At 45.7% G+C, this 18500-nt stretch overlaps 1 protein-coding gene across 3 annotated transcripts in view; it reads left to right on the top strand.

The window, feature by feature from the left end:
• Window positions 1–18500, top strand: part of LOC149317087 (threonylcarbamoyladenosine tRNA methylthiotransferase-like) — a 319318-nt gene that overhangs the window by 42252 nt on the left and 258566 nt on the right. The gene's annotated exons all lie outside the window — the stretch shown is intronic.

Below are 18500 nucleotides of genomic sequence, written 5' to 3' on the forward strand. Positions count from 1 at the left end.
TAAATTACAGTGATCTGATGTGCAAGATTAAAGTTACCAATCAACATGAAAAGCAAAGTTATGCCTAGTAGTTTTTTCACAGGATTTTTTTAAACTTAAGGTTGTAAATTGGTTACAACTTTTTTGCAGGTAAAGTCTAATAGTTAATTACTTAAAAGACTAATCCTGTAGTTTCAGAAAACTCCCAGAAAAGTATATTGGAGAATACTGTATATATTTACTTGGTCTAAGTCTAGTTGCTAGTCCCAATGACAGTAAGCCTATTGGACCAATTACTGAATTGTGGGTGAACACACATAAATCCTATAAATTCAGTGAGTCAGGTTAGATTGAAATAAAAATTGGATTCACGACCTCAAGACCAAGGGTTAGAATTGTGGCCCTCCAGATGTTGATGGAATCACAGAATAATAGAATCATAGAGTTGAAAGAGACCACAAGGGCCATCCTTTCTAACTCCCTGCCATGCAGGAATACACAATCAAATGACCCCCGAAAGATGGCCACCCAGCCTCTATTTAAAGACCTCCAAAGAAGGAGAATCCACCACACTTCGAGGGAGTGTTCCTTTGTCAAACAGCTCTTACTGTCAGGAAGTTCTTCCTAAGATTGAGGTGGAATCTCTTTTCCTGTAGTTTGCATCCATTGTTCCATGTCCTGTTCTCTGGGGCAGCAGAAAACAAGCTTGCTCCATCCTCAATATGACATCCCTTCAAATATTTAAACAGGACTATCATATCACCTCCGGCAGCCTCAGCAGCCATAGCCAGGACAATGCTAAAGAATGCTTAAAGTTGCAGTCTGCAACATCTAGAGGGCTGCATGATTCTCACTTACACTAAGTGTGTCCAGAAATATTCCGGTGGCCAAGGGAGCTCTTAGGGCTTCGTGTGTACTTCCCAGGTGCTCCGCAGCTGCTCCAGGAAAATAAAAGAAATAAAAATTGAATTAAATTAAAGAATAAGAATATATTCTTATATATGCTCCTAAACACCATTAACTTATAATACATATGGTAGGCCTCCGTCATAGAAATACGGGCTCAGTGAGTCAAAAAGGTTGAGAACTCCTGCACTAGTGTATTTTGTACTTTTCTTCTCACATGTTCCCTCTTGGCAGGCTTATAAACTATTGGAACAGAGATGGGTTTAGGAAGGCAGGTGTGGATGATTCTAATAATGGTGGTTGAAGAGTTTTTCACTTTGGTGGAATTTGCAGATCTGCTGTAACCCAGGGGTTCCCAGAAATTTGGTTGTTTTGCTTAATGTTTTTTCAGAAGTTCACATCATCTGTTTATCTAGGAAGCTTGCTTTGCTTATAAATCTCCCCTGAAAGTTTAGCTGTAAACATAGAAATCCAACAGTTGCTTGATTTCACCCCACAGGATGTAGGGGAATCTTCCTGGGTAGATCACTGTTGCTAATGTTTTGGGGTTTTTGCTTAATTTGATTTCTTAGATTATTTTGTACAGTGACCTTTGACTTATGAGGTGTTTATCCTTGGCAGTCATCATTGAAATTTGAATTTACTGGGATTAATAACCTTCTTTGGAGGCAGACGAGGCAGACTGGCACATATTTGTTTTACTTCTGGTGGTCTAACTCACCTTATGTGAAGTAGAAATGAAGTCTCCACCATTTTCTTGTTTTATTATCTCTTCTTCCTATAATTGATGCACATGTGGATGAACTCTACTTCTGACTAATGTATTGGTTTTCTGAACATGCTGCTGTGTCAGTCTTTTATGAGATAGAGTATGCCCAAGTACAAAAGCAGGGTATTCAGATAGTGAAGGCTCGGTGGGCTGAATGCACTGGTTGCATAGGTATGTAATGCTGAAGATCTCTATTCATGCATTCAAATGGGGAGAGGAAGTGGCTAACTGAAGAACTACAGTCACCCCTTGTAACCTGCGGGGATCCGTTCCCTCCCCCCCCCGCAAGTTCCAAAACTCATGCATATTCAAGCCCCATAGGCTTGAATGGGCCGGGTGCATGCAGGGCGTGCGCCCCATTGGGGTTAATGGTGGTTACCCCTCCGTGGATTTGCAAGTCTGTCACATAAGTGAAAATGAATCGGTGCATTATTATTATTAACCTTTATTTATAAAACTTTTTAATTGGACGGTTCCCTGCCCTCAGGCTTACAATCTAAAAAGACATGACACAAAAGGAGAAGGGAGTGGTGGTGGAGAATAGGATCAGGTCCAGCAGATCTTCTCCACCTCCGAGGCCTGGACCAAGGCAGATGGACTGGAGGAAGGGCTTGGCTTCTTAATGGATGGTTAAAAGGAGGCTTCCTGGGTCAGAGAGGGGCTCGCCTCTGGGAACGCTTCTCTAAACAATATAGTCTTTAACTCAGTTTTGAAACTGGGTAGAGAAGTGATGAGGTGTGCATGAGGGGGAAGAAGGTTCCAGGAGTAAGGGGCAGCGAGCGAGAAGGGACGAATTCGGGAGGGGGCAGTGGTAGTCCTACACTGTGACAGGAGACCTTGACTACCAGAGCGGAGGGTGCGAGTAGGAATGTAAGGAGAAAGAAGGTCAGATAAGTAAGGAGGGGCCAATCCATGGAGGGCTTTGAAAGTCAATAATAAAAGCTTGTACCGGATGCGGGAGGGAAAGGGGAGCCAATGAAAGGAGGATAAAAGAGGAGAAACATGGTCAAAGTGGCGAGCGGATGTGACAATACGGGCAGCTGAATACTGGACAGAGATTAAAGGATGGAGGTGTGAAAGAGGAAGCCCTGTCAGAAGGAGGTTACAATAATCTAGTCGCAAAACCACTAGGGCATGGACCAGAGTCTTGGCAGTAGAGATTGAGAGGAATGGATGGATCTTGGCAATGTTGTGGAGAAAGGATCTACAGGCCTTGGCGGTGGCCTGGATCTGGGGAATAAATGACAGAGAAGAGTAAAAAATGAAGCCAAGACTGCGGGCTTGATGAACCGGTTGAATAGAAGTGTCGTCGACAGAAACAGATATTTTCTGTCTGTGCATGTGTCAGATATTTTGATTTTACTAATATGCTTTCAGTTTTGGAACACAGCCCTTCAATTGGAAAGTAACTAAGACTTTAAAAAGTCTTTATTCATGTGTTGTGTAAGTACAATACATAAGTAAATTACATCAGGTTTCTCAGTTCAAAATAGCCTTAGAAGGAGAGTTGTGCAGAAGGGTAATGTTTTCTTTCTTCTCACCCCTCTTTGGTAGATGGGACTAACTGCAAGGGAGACCTACATGCTATACTATAGCCTGCTGTACTGTATCTAAAATGAATGATGTCTAAAAATAGGAAAAATCTACTGTTCACCCTGAACTTCTAATCTGTCATAGATTGCAGTTATACAATTCAGCAGTCCTTTCTCCCAGCATAAATTGTCAGCATAATTCCCACTGCTCCATTTCTTACAGCTATTTTATAGCAAGATTGGTGACTGAAAATGGAGCCAAAAACTACCCAAAGAGAAAGGGCGAAGGGGACCAACCAAAGATATAATAGAAAATTGGTGGTGGTTGTTATTAGATGTTTTTGGTGCCCATTAGACATCCTGTCAGAGTATCCTTAACTTTAATTTCTCATACACTTACTTTGAAACTTTCCCAAGCAATTCTATTCACTTAATATTCTGGACCAGGAGATAACTACTGAAACATTTTTAAAGCTTTAATGTGGCTTCTGGGTGTGAGACCTTCAGCATTGCATAATGTGTTTCTATATCTGAGATACAGTAACACATGGATAAAGTATGAAGGTAATTCTGTGAAAGTCAATAACTAGCTGGAAGCTACAATTTAATAAGTGTTTGGACATATCTGGCTCAGATAAGTTCCCCTGTATTTTAGCTTCCTCTGTTAAAAGTGATAGATGTAGCTTAAATCCAGACTCCATGTGGGATTAGATGTCAGGGGAAATAAGTGGAGGCAAGGCATTTGAAATCAATATATTGCCTCTGGGTACAACATAATACAGACAGAATTTGCAGAAAAATAAGCTGGGAAATAGGTATTGGAACAGAATATGTTTCAGTTTATAAACTGACCTTGGCTCTTGTGAAAACATATATATGAAAATCAGTGGGAGACTTTCAGAACTGCAAGTCAGCTTGTACTGAGGTGCAAAGTAGCTGTGAAGGAGAAAATCTGAGTTTTAAAGAGTTGAATCTCTATTTATAGTTTGATCTAAAATACTGTGTATGCTAGTGGTGCTAGTACATGTAGTTGAAATGTTCTCTCCTTTAAAAAAAATATGGCTTAGCATATGGGAGTACAGGGGACTCATATGTCTTTGGATTACCTTGTATTTCTCACTAGACAGTTTCCTAATGCTGTAATTCTTCACATTTCCACAAAATTTTGTATGGTTAAAATTTAATTTAAATTGAATATTGAATCTCAGCAAGTAGAAGCCCCCTGTTGTTGTTGTTGTTATTATTATTATTATTATTATTAACCTTTATTTATAAAGCGCTGTAAATTTACACAGTGCTGTACATACAATCTTTTTAATTGGACAGTTCCCTGCCCTCAGGCTTACAATCTAGAAGAACACGACACAGAGGGAGTGGTGGTGGGGAAGGGGCATCTCTAGTAGGATAATACATATAAAATACATAGCAATACAGGAAATGATTCAATAAAACAGACAACAAAAGAACATCAAATAGCAAGTGACAATTTTGCAGTGCCTGGGAACGCTGCCCTGAACAGAATGGTCTTCAACTCCGTTTTGAAGCTGGTTAAAGAAGTGATGGCCCTTGCTCACGGGGGAAGAAGGTTCCAGGAGTGAGGGGCAGCGAGTGAAAAGGGGCAAATCCGGGATGGGGCAGAGGAAATCCTGGGCTGGGACAGCAGGCCTTGACTACCAGAATGGAGGGCCCTAGTGGGAAGGTGAGGAGAAATAAGGTCTGATAAGTAAGGGGGGGCCAGCCCATGGAGGGCTTTAAACGTCGACAGCAGGAGTTTGTACTGAATGTGGAAAGGGAGGGGGAGCCAGTGAAGGGATGCCAACACAGGAGAGATGTGGTCAGAGCAGTGGGTGGAAGTGATAATGCGTGCAGCTGAATGCTGGACAGAAATTAAAGGACGGAGGTGAGAAAGAGGAAGCCCAGCCAGGAGGACGTTACAGTAATCCAGTCGTGAGATCACTAGGGCATGGACCAGGATCTTGGCAGTAGAGGCAGAGAGATATGGTTGGATTTTGGCAATATTGTACAAAAAGAATCTACAAGCCTTGGCTGTGGTCTGGATCTGAGGGATACACGACAGAGAAGAGTCAAAGATAAAACCAAGACTGCGGGCTTGCTGGACTGGTTGAATAGAAATGTTGTCCACAGAGACAGAAAAGGAGTGTTGAAGGGTGGGCTTAGGAGGAAAGACAAGAAGCTCCGTCTTGGACATGTTGAGCTTCAAACGCCAATGGCGCATCCACTGCGAGACAGCTGTGAGGCAGGACGAGACTTGCTGTTCAAGCCTTGGAGAAAGGTCAGGAGTGGAAAGATATAACTGGGTGTCATCGGCATAGAGATGGTAGGAAAAACCAAAAGAGCTAATGAGTTTACCTAAGCACAGTGTGTAGAGAGAAAACAGAAGGGGACCCAGAACAGAGCCCTGGGGAACTCCAACAGATAAGGGAACAGGAGAAGAAGTCTGACCCCCTGCAACCACTGTTAGGCTCCCCTGGGTGATAAAAGCTCACCTGTATGGCAGTGGTGTCACTGGGCAGGTGCAGACCATACCACATGACACCGCAGACGAGGAATGACAACCCGGTGAGGCCCTCCATCCACTGTGGCGCAGGGGTGAACATGCCACTCAAGGTTTTGTCACAGCCTGGCTCCATACCTGGAGAGGGAGCCAAGGCAGTGGGGGCAGTGAAGGGGCGGGGTTGGTGACACCCAGTCTGGGTAGGGGCTGCTGAAAGAGGGGTGGTGGCGCTGGTCTGCCCCACTCCCCCTTCCACTGCCTTGCTCACCTGCCACTCTCACCACCCGAGGAGGGAGCCTGGGAGGGGGCTCTCAGGGAGGGAACCAAGACAGCAGCAAGGCAATGGGAGGATGGGACAGACCGCCGCTCCCTCTCAGCAGCCCCCCTCTACACTGGATGTCACCAAACCTGGTGATGCCACTGCTGTGTAATAGCTTTAGGAGAGGAGATGGACAGTTGCCAAGTTGAGTAGTCTTAAAAGGAGCAGCATATGGGTAGCATTCCTTTTTCCAATAATGAGGTCTTACAACAAGCTTCTACCTTTTATTTGAGAGTGAAGAGAATAATATGTATATGTTGCGTAGATTACCCATCAGGTGAACAGCTTGCTGTAGCTGATTGATAGTACAGTTGGCCCTCTGTTTTCACAGGGATCCATTTCAGACCCTCCCTCCTGCAAAAACGGAAGCTCACATATATTCCAGCTCCATAGACTTGAATGTGGCATGCCCTGTGTGTGCAGCTTGTGCATGCATGCATGCCATTGAAAATAGCAGAGGTTGCCCCTCCGCGAATATTCAAGGGAGCGGATCTCAGAGTTAGGAGGAGCAACTGTACTAGAACATTGCCTGTGGGATAGACAAGGTCATAACAGGTTCGTTTTGCTGTGCTTAGACTGAGAAAGAGAGCGAGAAAGATCTTTTCCAATTTTCTGGACAACACTTTTTCTTGACTAATGTATTTGCAAAGCAATACAGGATGGATTGGGTATTACTTTTAAACATCCACGAGAAGTGGCATTATAAGCAGATATGTTAGAAAGCGATGAATCTTTGAGTGTCAAACACATGGAACTGTCCTATGCATGGTGGAGTATATCCCAGTGGTTGGAGCACATGCTTTGCTTCTGAAAGATCCCATATTTAATCCCTGGTATTGGCAGTTAAAAGCAACAGACAACACCTGTTAAAAATACCTCTGATTTGCATTCTCTTCCAACTCTATGATTCGATGACACTCCGGAGGCCTGCTGTTAGTGTAGACTAGGAGTGGGCAACTGCTGAGGGAGCAGGGGCCAGTTGCCACCCCTGTGTCCCTCCGTTGGCTATGGAAGTGCACGGCTCCCATGTGTGTGTACACACACACACACACACACACACACACACACACACACACACACGCACACACACACACACATGTATGCATATGGTAATAAGACAGCCAGGTTCTGTAATGGAGCTTCTCACTGTGCACACCTCTACTGAGCCATCTGCCCTGGTTGCCATTTAGATATAGAACCATGTTAAAGGTGTTACAGTACTTTAGCTTAAAGGACCATACAATACACCATTCAGGACAAGGCTATCTGAAAGACCATCCTCTTCCATATGGACCACCCGTTTCTTATATAAGCCTACCTTACAGAGGTTTTTATTTACAACTAGACATTCATGTCAAGGAACAACCTTTACCTTTAATGTGGAAGAGGGCCTTCTCTTTTGTCATGTAGAATGATCTCCCCATTGAGATTAGGCAGGCTCCTAGTACTGGTGTTTCTGTCTTCAAGTTTCCTAATGGTGATTCTTAACTGGATTTTGTTTTAGCTATTTGTTTTATTGTATTTGACTTTTATTGTGAACTGTTTTGGGTCTTGTGGGGGGTTTCTTTTTCAGAGTTTTTTTTTTTTAAACTGTGTGTGTGTGTGTGTGCGCCCCCCCCCCCCAGCACAATTTTGCCACGTTTCCTATGCTCTTTCTCCTGATAGTTTCAGACCCAGGAAATGACTTTATTTAACTGAACCTGGGACAAATGCAGGCCCAAACTGGGTGTGTGTGTGGTGTATGTGTGTGTGTGCATGGTATGAGGAACAGTACTCTGAGGTCCTTCTCAGGGCAGTGCAATTCCCCAACCCCTGGCAGTTGCCCAGTCTTGATCTAGAATGTGTATGGAGTAAAGATATAAACAGAAATGCTAGAGGAAAAACCACAGTGTAAATATTTTGATCTCTTCTGAAGATACCTTTATTGCTTACTCAAGTGTTTTACCACATTTTCTTTCTTTTATTTCACAATTCTGACAGTTTGTGCTGTTCAGAACCTCATGTTATGTTTAGATTGTTCAGAAGTTTCCATGACCTTTTGAAACCCTTTGGTGTTGATGGTGTTTTACAAAAGCCTGATATATTTTGTGGTTTGTGCAATATTTGTTTCTTGGAGAAGGAAATCTAAAGATAAAAATACACTTCTTTGTGTTGTCTAAACAGTGCTGATTTAATATTATTGTTGAATTCATTGTAACCAATATACCTGTTGTTTGTGGTAGCAAATATATTTAGTGCTTGAGTACAAAATGGCTAGCATTTTGAACTAAACTGTTTCTCGTCTTGATCCTGAAAAGTAAATGTGTTCGAGTTTAATCTAAGCATGGCTGTCCTTCAAAAATTTCCAGTACATAAGTATTGTGGTAAAAAGCACACCATTACACATAAAAATATTTCAGTGTTTTAGCTCTTCTCCTAATAGATACTCTGTAAAGTATACACTGGATTCTCTTGTCTATCTGTTATGCAAATTTTGATCTGGCCTTGAATTCCAAAAATATTTCTTGGAAGTATGAAGCTGGGTGGAATGATGACTTTCATGGATGTTTCAAGGTTGCTACATAAATGCCCCTATTTTCATATTGCAAGCACTTACAAAACAATAATAACCACAAAGCCTGGTGCTCCTAGTCCTGTATCGTAAACCTAAACTAAGTCTGCCGAGTGCCTCCATTTCATCCGGGAATCTCTGGAGTCAAACACACACTATTATCTCACCTAAAACATAATGTAAAGCAGGGGTCGGCAACCTCCGGCCCGCGGGCCAGATGCGGCCTGCGGAGGCCTGGCGACCGGCCCCTGGGTGCTGTTGCCGCCGCCGCCCGTCGCGGATTTTCGCTGCTCTGGGCGCCGCCATTTTGGGCGGCAAAATGGCGGCGCCCATAGCGGCCTCTGGGGCTATGGGCACTGCCATTTTGCCGCCCAAAATGGCGGCGCCCACAGCGGTGAAAAGCTGCGATGGGCGGCCACGGCGGCAGTGGCGGTGGGCCTCTAGGAGGCCCGCTGCCGTCTCTGGGGCCCTCCAGGAGGGGTCCGAGGGCGGCAAGGGGCCTCTGGGGGGCCCGCTGCCATCGCTGGGGCCCTCCAGGAGGGCTCCAAGGGCGGCAGGGGGCCTCTGGGGGGCCCATAGCTGTCGCTGGGGCCCTCCGCGAGGGCTCCGAGAGCGGCAGGGGGCTTCTGGGGGGCCCATAGCCGTCGCTGGGGCCCTCCAGGAGGGCTCCGAGGGCGGCAGGGGGCCTCTGGGGGGCCCGCTGCCGTCTCTGGGGCCCTCCAGGAGGGCTCCGAGGGCGGCAGGGGGCCTCTGGGAGGCCCATTGCCGTCGCTGGGCCCCTCCAGGAGGGCTCCGAGGGCGGCAGGGGGCCTCTGGGAGGCCCATAGCCGTCGCTGGGCCCCTCCAGGAGGGCTCCGAGGGCGGCAGGGGGCCTCTGGGGGGCCCGCTGCCGTCTCTGCGGCCCTCCAGGAGGGCTCCGAGGGCGGCAGGGGGCCTCTGGGGGGCCCATTGCCGTCGCTGGGCCCCTCCAGGAGGGCTCCGAGGGTGGCAGGGGGCCTCTGGGAGGCCCGGTGCCATTGCTGGGGCCCTCCAGGGGGCCCTTCGGCGCTGGCGCCCCCCCCAGCTTTTTTGCCGGTCTCTGACGGGGCCTGGGGCCCCGTCAGGGGCCAGCAAAGATGGGGAGGCCTGGCCCCCGGAGGGTGGAAGCTCCGCCCCGGTATGCAGCCCCGCCCCTGGAGGGTGGAAGCTCCACCCCCCAGCACATGGCCCCGCCCCTGGAGGGTGGAAGCTCCACCCCCGGCCTGCGGCCCCGCCCCGGAGGGTGGAAGCTCCACCCCCGGCACGTGGCCCCGCCCCGGAGGGTTGAAGACCCACCCCCAGCTTCAGCCCCCCAGTCGCCTGAGGGACAGCAACCCGGCCCCCGGCTCAAAAAGGTTGCCTACCCCTGCCCTGGAGCCTGCTGTCTGCAGAGTCAGATTCCTGCCTCTCCATGGAGAGAGACTGAAGTCAGCCAGCGTCTTCCTAGAAAAGGAGCAGACAGAACAGGCCTAAGCACCACCTGTAGCTGAGAGTGGAAACGTGGAGATCCAGTGCTGGGTCTTTCTTGGGCCTTGGGTCCACTTTGAAGTCTCAGAGTTGCTCCAGGAGCTGTATGTAGAGAGATCGTGTAGCAGCTTTGGGACTAACTGAGAGAAAGAAGTTGGCAGCATGAGTTTTCATAGACTTAGGTCTACTTTCTCAGATGTATTTGGTGCAGTGGAAGACAGGGACAGACCTATACAGTGGTACCCCGGGATACGAATGCGCCGCCTTACGAAATTTCCGGGTTACGAAAAAAATCCATTTAAAAACATTTTTCCGGGTTACGAAGGTTATTTCGGGTTACGAAGAAAAATTTGGTGCTTTTCGGCGCGATTTCACACGGAATCGCGGCTTTCGCTATTAGCGCCTATGGGCTTTTCGGCTAGCGAAAGTTTCCGGGTTACGAAAGCGGCGGCGGAACGAATTAATTTCGTAACCCGGGGTACCACTGTATATGCTTTCCATTCCACAAAATGCAGCTGAGGAAGTAGAACAAAATCTACGGTAGCTCATGTTGCCAACTTCTTTCTTTCAGTTCATCTCAAATGTGCTAGAAAATCTCTCTACATACTGCTATTACATATTTACATGGCTATATTTTTTAATTCTACCTCCTGGAGCTGTAGAGACTCCAAAAAACAAAACAAAACAAAAACAAAACAAACTAAACAAAAAACAAACAAAACAAAAACAAAAGGAAAGTTCTCTACCAGAACTTTTATTGAGCAGATTTTATTTTGAGGAAAATGGAGCAGAAGACAGAATAGGGGAATTTCAGTACAGAATAAGTAAAGAGATAGTAGAGGAATACCTGGTTAATCTAAATGAATATAAGTCTCCAGGACCAGATGAACTACATCCAAGAGTACTAAAAGAACTGGCAAATGTAATATCGGAGCCATTGGCAATCATATTTGAAAACTCCTGGAAAACAGGAGAGATCCCAGCAGACTGGAGGAGGGCAAACGTCGTCCCCATCTTCAAAAAGGGAAAAAAAGAGGATCCCAACAATTATCGTCCAGTTAGTCTGACATCAATCCCAGGAAAGATACTGGAGCAGATCATTAAACAGAGAGTCTGTAAACATCTAGAAGGCAATGCCATAATCACAAAAAGTCAACATGGGTTTCAGAGAAAGAAGTCATGCCAGAGAAATCTGATCTCTTTCTTTGATAAAATTACCAGCTTGGTAGATGAAGGGAATGCTGTGGATATAGTATATCTTGATTTCAGTAAGGCCTTTGACAAGGTTTCCCATGACATTCTTGCAAACAAGCTTGTAAAATGTGGGCTAGACAAAGGAACTGTTACTGTTGACTGGCTGAACGCAAACGGTGCTCAGCAATGGCTCCTTTTCTTCCTGGAGAGAAGTGACCAGTGGGGTTCCACAGGGCTCTGTCCTGGGCCCAGTGCTATTCAACATCTTTATCAATGACCTGGATGACAGAATTGGGAGCATACTTATCAAATTTGCAGATGACACCAAATTAGGAGGAATAACTAATACCCCAGAGGACAGGATCAAGATCCAAAATGACCTGAATAGACTAGAAAGCTGGACCAAAGCTAACAAAATGAAATTCAACAGGGAGAAATGTAAGGTACTGCACATAGAGCGGAAATATAAAATGCACAGATATAGGATTATGGGGGACACCTGGCTGAACAAGAATACATGTGAAAGGGATCTGGGAGTCCAAGTAGACCACAAGCTGAACATGAGTGAACAGTGTGGTGCAGCAGCTAAAAAGGCCAATGCAATTTTAGGCTGCATCAGTAAAAGTATCGTATCTAGATCAAGGGAAGTAATAGTGCCACTGTATTCTGCTCTGGTCAGGCTCCACCTGGAATATTGTGTCCAGTTCTGGGCACCACAATTCAAAAAGGATGTTGAGAAACTGGAGCATGTCCAAAGGAGGGCAAGTAAAATGGTGAAAGGTCTAGAAACCATGTCCTATGAGGAACGACTTAAGGAGCTGGGGATGTTTAGCCTGGAGAAGAGAAGGTAAAGAGGTGATATGATAGCCCTGTTTAAATACTTGAAGGGATGCCATATTGAGGAGGGAGCTGACTTGTTTTCACTTGCTCCAGAGAATAGGACCCGGAACAACAGATGCAAGCTACAAGAAAAGAGATTCCACCTCAACATTAGGAAGAACTTCCTGACAGTAAGGGCTGTTTGACAGAGGAACACACTCCTTCCTCGGAGTGTAGTGGAGTCTCCCTCCTTGGAGGTCTTCAGACGGAGGCTGGATGGCTATCTGTCGGGGATGCTTTGTTTTGGATTTCCTGCATGGCAGGGGGTTGGACTGGATGGCCCTTGTGGTTTCTTCCAATTCTATGATTCTATGATTCTAAAAGGCTCTGCCTGTCATCACAGAATGCGCACAGAGCCTGATGCAATGCAAAATGCAAAATTATAGGATGCACAACCATGCTGCACAATGTACAACCACAACGTGCAATGCTCAACTATGACACACAGTGTATGCACATCTTGCAAAGACAAGGCACAGATGAACATGCTGCCTGCAGGAAGATGTCTCTTACACAATGATGATTTTTGGCCCGTCATGGGTAGCATGATACATGCATATATATGTCCCTAAGAAAACTGCAGCTGGTGACAGGAGTTTGATTCCACTTTAATACCTGCCATGGGCTCCATCCTAGGGAAATCTGGGGTTTGTAGTTTCATAAGTATGGAGAATCCTCTGCTACAAAGCTCTACTCCATTCCCTGAACTACAGCACTAAAAGAGATATCTAGTAGAGAATTCTAATATAACCTTCTCCAAACTACTGATCTCGGGATTTGATAGGATGGGGAAATAGTATCAAAGTGCTTTGTGTAGTATAGATGCTTTTCTGGCAAAGGTGGAGCTCAGCCAACTAGTGGTTCCATTGCTTCCATTGCTTCCGAAAGGGGAAGCCATGCTAGGTTTTATGGGAACTAACCTGGGTGCTGTACTCTGTCTTTGAACAGCTTGAGCACTTTGGTTAGCTCTTATGAAACTAAATAGTTCCCATAAAGCCACTATGGATCCAGCTAACATGCCCATCCATCTTCTGTTTAAAGCTCTCCAAAGAGGGAGAGCCCACCACTCTATTAGGAAGTCTGTTCAGTTGCATCTTCATAGTAGAAATAAGGCAGTTTGATACCACTTTATCTGGCATGGCTCCATCACACAGAATCCTGGGATTTGTAGTTTGGTGAGGCATCAGCCCTCTTAGTCGGCAGCTAAAGTCCTTGTAAAACTACGGATCCCAGGATGGAGCGACAGCGCTGAAACTGGTGCCAAACTGCAGCATAAACGCACTCTCTGCCAGCTTACAACCAGCTTACAATTATTTCTTTGATACATGATAATGGCAGCAAGTTTACTGTTTGCACAAACATGGTCTAAGGAGATTCAGAGAAGCCTAGGTACCTCCTGAAGCAACAAACCCCAGGACTGCATTGGATCCAATCTTAAGTGGAAACGGGTTGCTATAGTTGGGTACAGGCTGCGTTTCCCTTATCCAGAATCCCAAAACCGGAAGCTGTCCAAAGTCCAAAATTGTCTACATGGATGGCTGAGTTAGTGACACCTTTGCTTTCTGTACACAAACTTTCTTTCATGCACAATATTATTTAAAAATATTGTGCATAAAAAACTACATTCAGGCTATGTGTAGTAGCAGGTGTATAGGAAAAATAAATGATTTCCATGTTTAGACTCCAAGACATCTCATGATGTCTATGCAAATATTCCAAAATCCAAGAAAACCCCTCCAAAATCCCAAACACCTCTGGTCCAAAGCATTTAGGATAAGGAAGTCTCAACTTGTACTGCGAAAGGATGCTAAATATTGCATTCAAGGAACCTACCTTGTCAATTTTGGGTGCTCCGGAGAGATGGGAAGCCGAGCTGCACACTCCTTCTGCCCCTTTTTTCCAGGAGTGCAAAGGCAAGCAGGCGAAGTATGTCTCTGCAGGCCAAGAAGAGCTCAATAATTCATGCCAGGGCCGGGGACCTTTTCCTCTGCTGACATATGAGCCAGACCCAGGCAGCTGCATTAGTGTCTCTGTATGCATGCGTCCAGCAGCTTCCAGAGCAGGAGAACTGCTCCTTTGGGTGAAAAGACACTGCGTTCTCCACCAGGTTTCTAGAAAACCATTCACAGGCCAGAAGATAGAGCTGCTTGGTCTTCAGAAATGGCAATCACATGTTTTGCATTAAGTGTTCTAAAAACAGCTTGTGATGGTATATACCTTTGTAATAAAAACGTTGCCTGAATCTTACAGTAGCTACTTAGTAAAGAATAGTGGGCCCTTGGTATTCACTGGGGTTTGGTTCCAGGACCCCTTGTGGATACCAAAATTCATGGATGCTCAAGTCCTGTTGAGATAGGAGATTTTTAGAGTTTCATATTTAGTAAGCATATAAATGTAGCTTGTAGAAATAAAGGTATGTAACATACATTGAAAGGAATTTGAGAGGCCCAAGAATGCAAGCAGAGAGTGAGGTTTATGGTCTGAGAGATCAAAGTGGCCATCTGGAGTTTGTGATATTGTAGCAGAGGGCCATAAATCCTGCAGGAGACCCATCTCTGCCTTCACAGATGAGTCCAGAGATAAGGTTAAGGGGCTAAGTGAACTGTGACAAAGAAAAATGTACTTTTAATGTATTCATGTATCTGCACTCTGATTGTTCGAAAATCCTATATGTTAACTTTTGCCATGTCCAATGGGAGATGCCAACTAGACCCTATATAAAGAAGCCATATTTCCTTGTTCGAGGCCCTGGGAACTTTTGTTGGAATGCTAATTCCTCCCAGGGTGACAGCTGTCTTAAATAAATCTGTGTTTGGCAAATTCATCTTTGGTCCCCTCCTATCTGATTCTGTCAGACCGAGGCTTGTTGTGTGTTAATTGGGAGAACTTGCAGTGTTTTAGCAGTTTTCTACAACACTGTTAAACAGAATAGGGTATTATTATTATTGTTGTTGTTGTTGTTGTGGGCCCCTGGTATTCACTAGGGTTTGGTTCCAGGACCCCTTGGGGATACCAAAATTCATGGATGCTCAAGTCCTGTTAAATACAATAGGGTATTATTATTATTATTATTATTATTATTATTATTATTAGTTTTTTGTGGGTTTTTCAGGCTATGTGGCCATGTTCTAGAAGAGTTTGTTCCTGACATTTCGTCAGCATCGATGGCTGACATATTATTATTATTATTAGAGAAGACCCTTGGCATTGGTTCCAGGATTATATTATTTCGATGGTGCAAACAAAGAATCATAGGCCCATTACTGGGTCCGTACTAGGGTTAGAAAGGGGCATCCCTTTTGGACGCCCCTAACCCTAATACGGATCGAGTCCGTACAAAATGGCGGCGCCCATTCCACACGGGGGCCGCCATTGCTACGTCACCACCGTGCCGCCTTCAAACGAGGTGGCGCAGTTGTGACATACTGGCGCCGCGCCAGGGCTCATAGAGCACCCTTTCCACGGCGCCAGAAGGAGCTCTGAGACGGAGCTCCTTCTGGGATTTGCATCGCTGGTGCAGTTTTTAGATGGCTGCACCAGCGACGCAAGGCAAAAAGGGGCCGAGTGGCCCCTTTCTGCTTGTCCCCGCCGCCGTCGGGTGTCCTTGGGGAATGATGCCCCAAGGACACCCCTTTCCAGGCAGCGGGGAAGCTGCCTTTTGCCACTTCCCCGCGGCCTGGAAAGCAGCGGATTGGGGCCCCAGAGGCTGCCGTTCTGGCAGCTGAGGCCCCGATCCGGTGGGGAAAAGGCCAGATACAGTCCGCCCCAAATGGGCGGTCTGTAAACCGCCATAGAATCCTAGAGTTGGAAGAGACCCCATCCAGTCCAACCCCATTCTGCCATGCAGGAACTCTCAATCAAAGCATCCCTGACACATGGCCATCCAGTCTCTGTTTAAAGACTTCCAAGGAGGGAGATTCCACCACACACCGAGGAAAGAGTGTGTTCCAGTGTCGAACAGCCCTTACTGTCAGGAAGTTCCTCCTAATGTTAAGGTGGAATCTCTTTTCCTGTAGCTTGCATCCATTGTTCCTTGTTCTATTCTCTGGAGCAGGAGAAAACAAGCTTGCTCCCTCCTCAATATGGCATCCTTTTAAGTATTTCAACAGGGCTCTCATATCACCTCTTTACCTTCTCTTCTCCAGGCTAAATATCTCCAGCTCCCTAAGTCTTCCTCATAGGACATGGTTCCAGGTGTGAGCAATTTTCACTGTTTGACTGTTTGATTCTCTGCAAAACTAAGGATTTGGGGACTGAAGGAAAATGTCATTGTGGAGAGCAGAATTCTTATGTGGATGGAGCAATGCTCTTATTTTGTTCCCCTTTGTAGCTACACCCCTGGGAGTTTCTCCACCGGCATGTCTGCAGGGGCCCCTTACATTGGTTTCTCACTGCAAACTGTCTACACAAGGCAGGTCATTACTGTATATACTCATGTATAAGTCTAGCAATTTGAGTCAAAAAATTGACCCAAAAAACCTGAGTCGACTTATCCATGGGTCAATGCAAGTGCTGTACTTTAACTAAGAATAGGGTCCATCTCCCTCTCTGAGGAGAGGTAAAATCTTAGTCTATCCCGGAAGAACCTAAAAGAAGCACTAACCTCCTCTAATCTCTCCACTGTGATGCTGCTTCTGGTCTTTTTGAATGCTTGGATAGGAAAATAGCAGCATTATTTGGCATCATTTTCCTTTCCTTTGTTTTTTACATCCTTTGTTGCATGCCCCTAAGTTTTACCCTCGACTTATACATAGGTCATATCAAAATTCATAATTTTGGCCCCAAAACCTGTCCTCGACTTATACATGAGGTCGACTTATAGTCGAGTATATACGGTAATCCCTGATTTGAGTATGGACTATCTTCATAAGGGAAGGCCAGTTTGGCACTGAATCCACCTTCTCCCTGGCTCAATCCGAGTGAAAAAAACAATCTCTTTTGCTCCAGATCTTGCAGGAAAATCCTGAGCACTTTGCACCAATGCCAGGCCCTTCTTTGCATGCACATCCTGCTGTGCCGCCTTCATGTGTTCAATCCTGGGTGCCTTGTTTCTAACCTCAGAGGGAGCATTTTGCAGCAGAAATGGTGGCACTGATATCCATAAAAATGCACTTGTCCCTCCACATTTGCTGGGGTTAGGGTCACAGGAGCTCCGTGAATGTGGAACAAAACGCAAATAACAAAAACACTATTCTTTTTACCTGAGAGAACACCTCTCTAGGTGTCTGTAGGTCCTCCAGTGCAACTCTGTGGTCAACACCTGCCAGACATTGACCATAGAATTGCACTGGAGGAGCTACAAATGCCTAGCAGAGTGTTCTCTCTAGGAACCTCTAGGTCTTTCAGTGCGACGTTTAGTTTAAATTGACTATAGTGTTGTGCTGGAGGATCTAGATATTCCTAGAGAGAACATATTAATAAAATCCATGAATAATCAAATCCACAAAAGACAAAGCCGCAAATGTGGAAGGACATGTGTACAGCAGAAAAGTTACCCACTTTCCTCCTTGATCTTCCTTAGTAGTACTTCCAAGTCTGTGATGTTTCAGCTAGTGTTTTGCTGTCGTATGCATATCTTAGATTTTTTTATATTCCTTCCTATTTTTACTCCTCCTCCTTCTGTGTTCAAGCCTTCTTTTCTTATAATATGTTCTGCATACATATCAAATAGATAGGGGGAAAGGATGCAGCCTTTTCCATTTGGGAACCATTCTGATTCTCTATGTTTCTTCATGTTGTGTCCAGAGAGTGGCCTCCTGTCCTGAGTAAAGATTCCTCATTAGGACTTTCAGATGTGTTGGCACTCCAAAAAAGCTACCCTTTCCCAGATTCTGGAAAGCAATGTCACTCATTACTTGCTTATCTTTGAATCTGACAGGGCAAATAGGTTGAGAACAACAAGGGTGTATGAAGAGGCAAAGAAGAAGAAAGCACGGTGATGGTGTGCTCTCTTAAGTGTTGGGGTTGTCTGGAAAGGTTGAACAAAGCACATTCTCTTCCTTGTTGGGACCTCAGCCGCCTTGCACCGGTTTGGAGTGAGAGTGGTGTGAAATCAGTGCAAGTGGTCCATGTAGACATAAGAGCATGCCATTGTGCTACCTCCAGTGCCACTAGTGGCTCCCTCTGAGGTCACAAGGAGGTGCCCATCCATGCGATCCATGCTGGATGCCTCATTTGTGACCTCAGACTGAGTGATTTGTGCCAGAGGCTGAGGGACAGTAGGCCAAGTGTGCAAAAAGCTGCTTTGCATTGCTCCAAAGGGCCCAGGTAATAGGACAGCCAGAATACTCTGGGAGCAGCCCATGTAAATGAATGGGAACTCCTCCAGAGTAGTACCATGCTCCTGTGCAGCACCCCTTTGTGTCTATGAG

Source organism: Sceloporus occidentalis, unplaced genomic scaffold, assembly GCF_023333645.1.
Source record: "Sceloporus occidentalis isolate IW3139 unplaced genomic scaffold, rSceOcc1.0.p SCAF_3, whole genome shotgun sequence".
NCBI classification, from domain to species: Eukaryota; Metazoa; Chordata; class Lepidosauria; order Squamata; family Phrynosomatidae; genus Sceloporus; species Sceloporus occidentalis.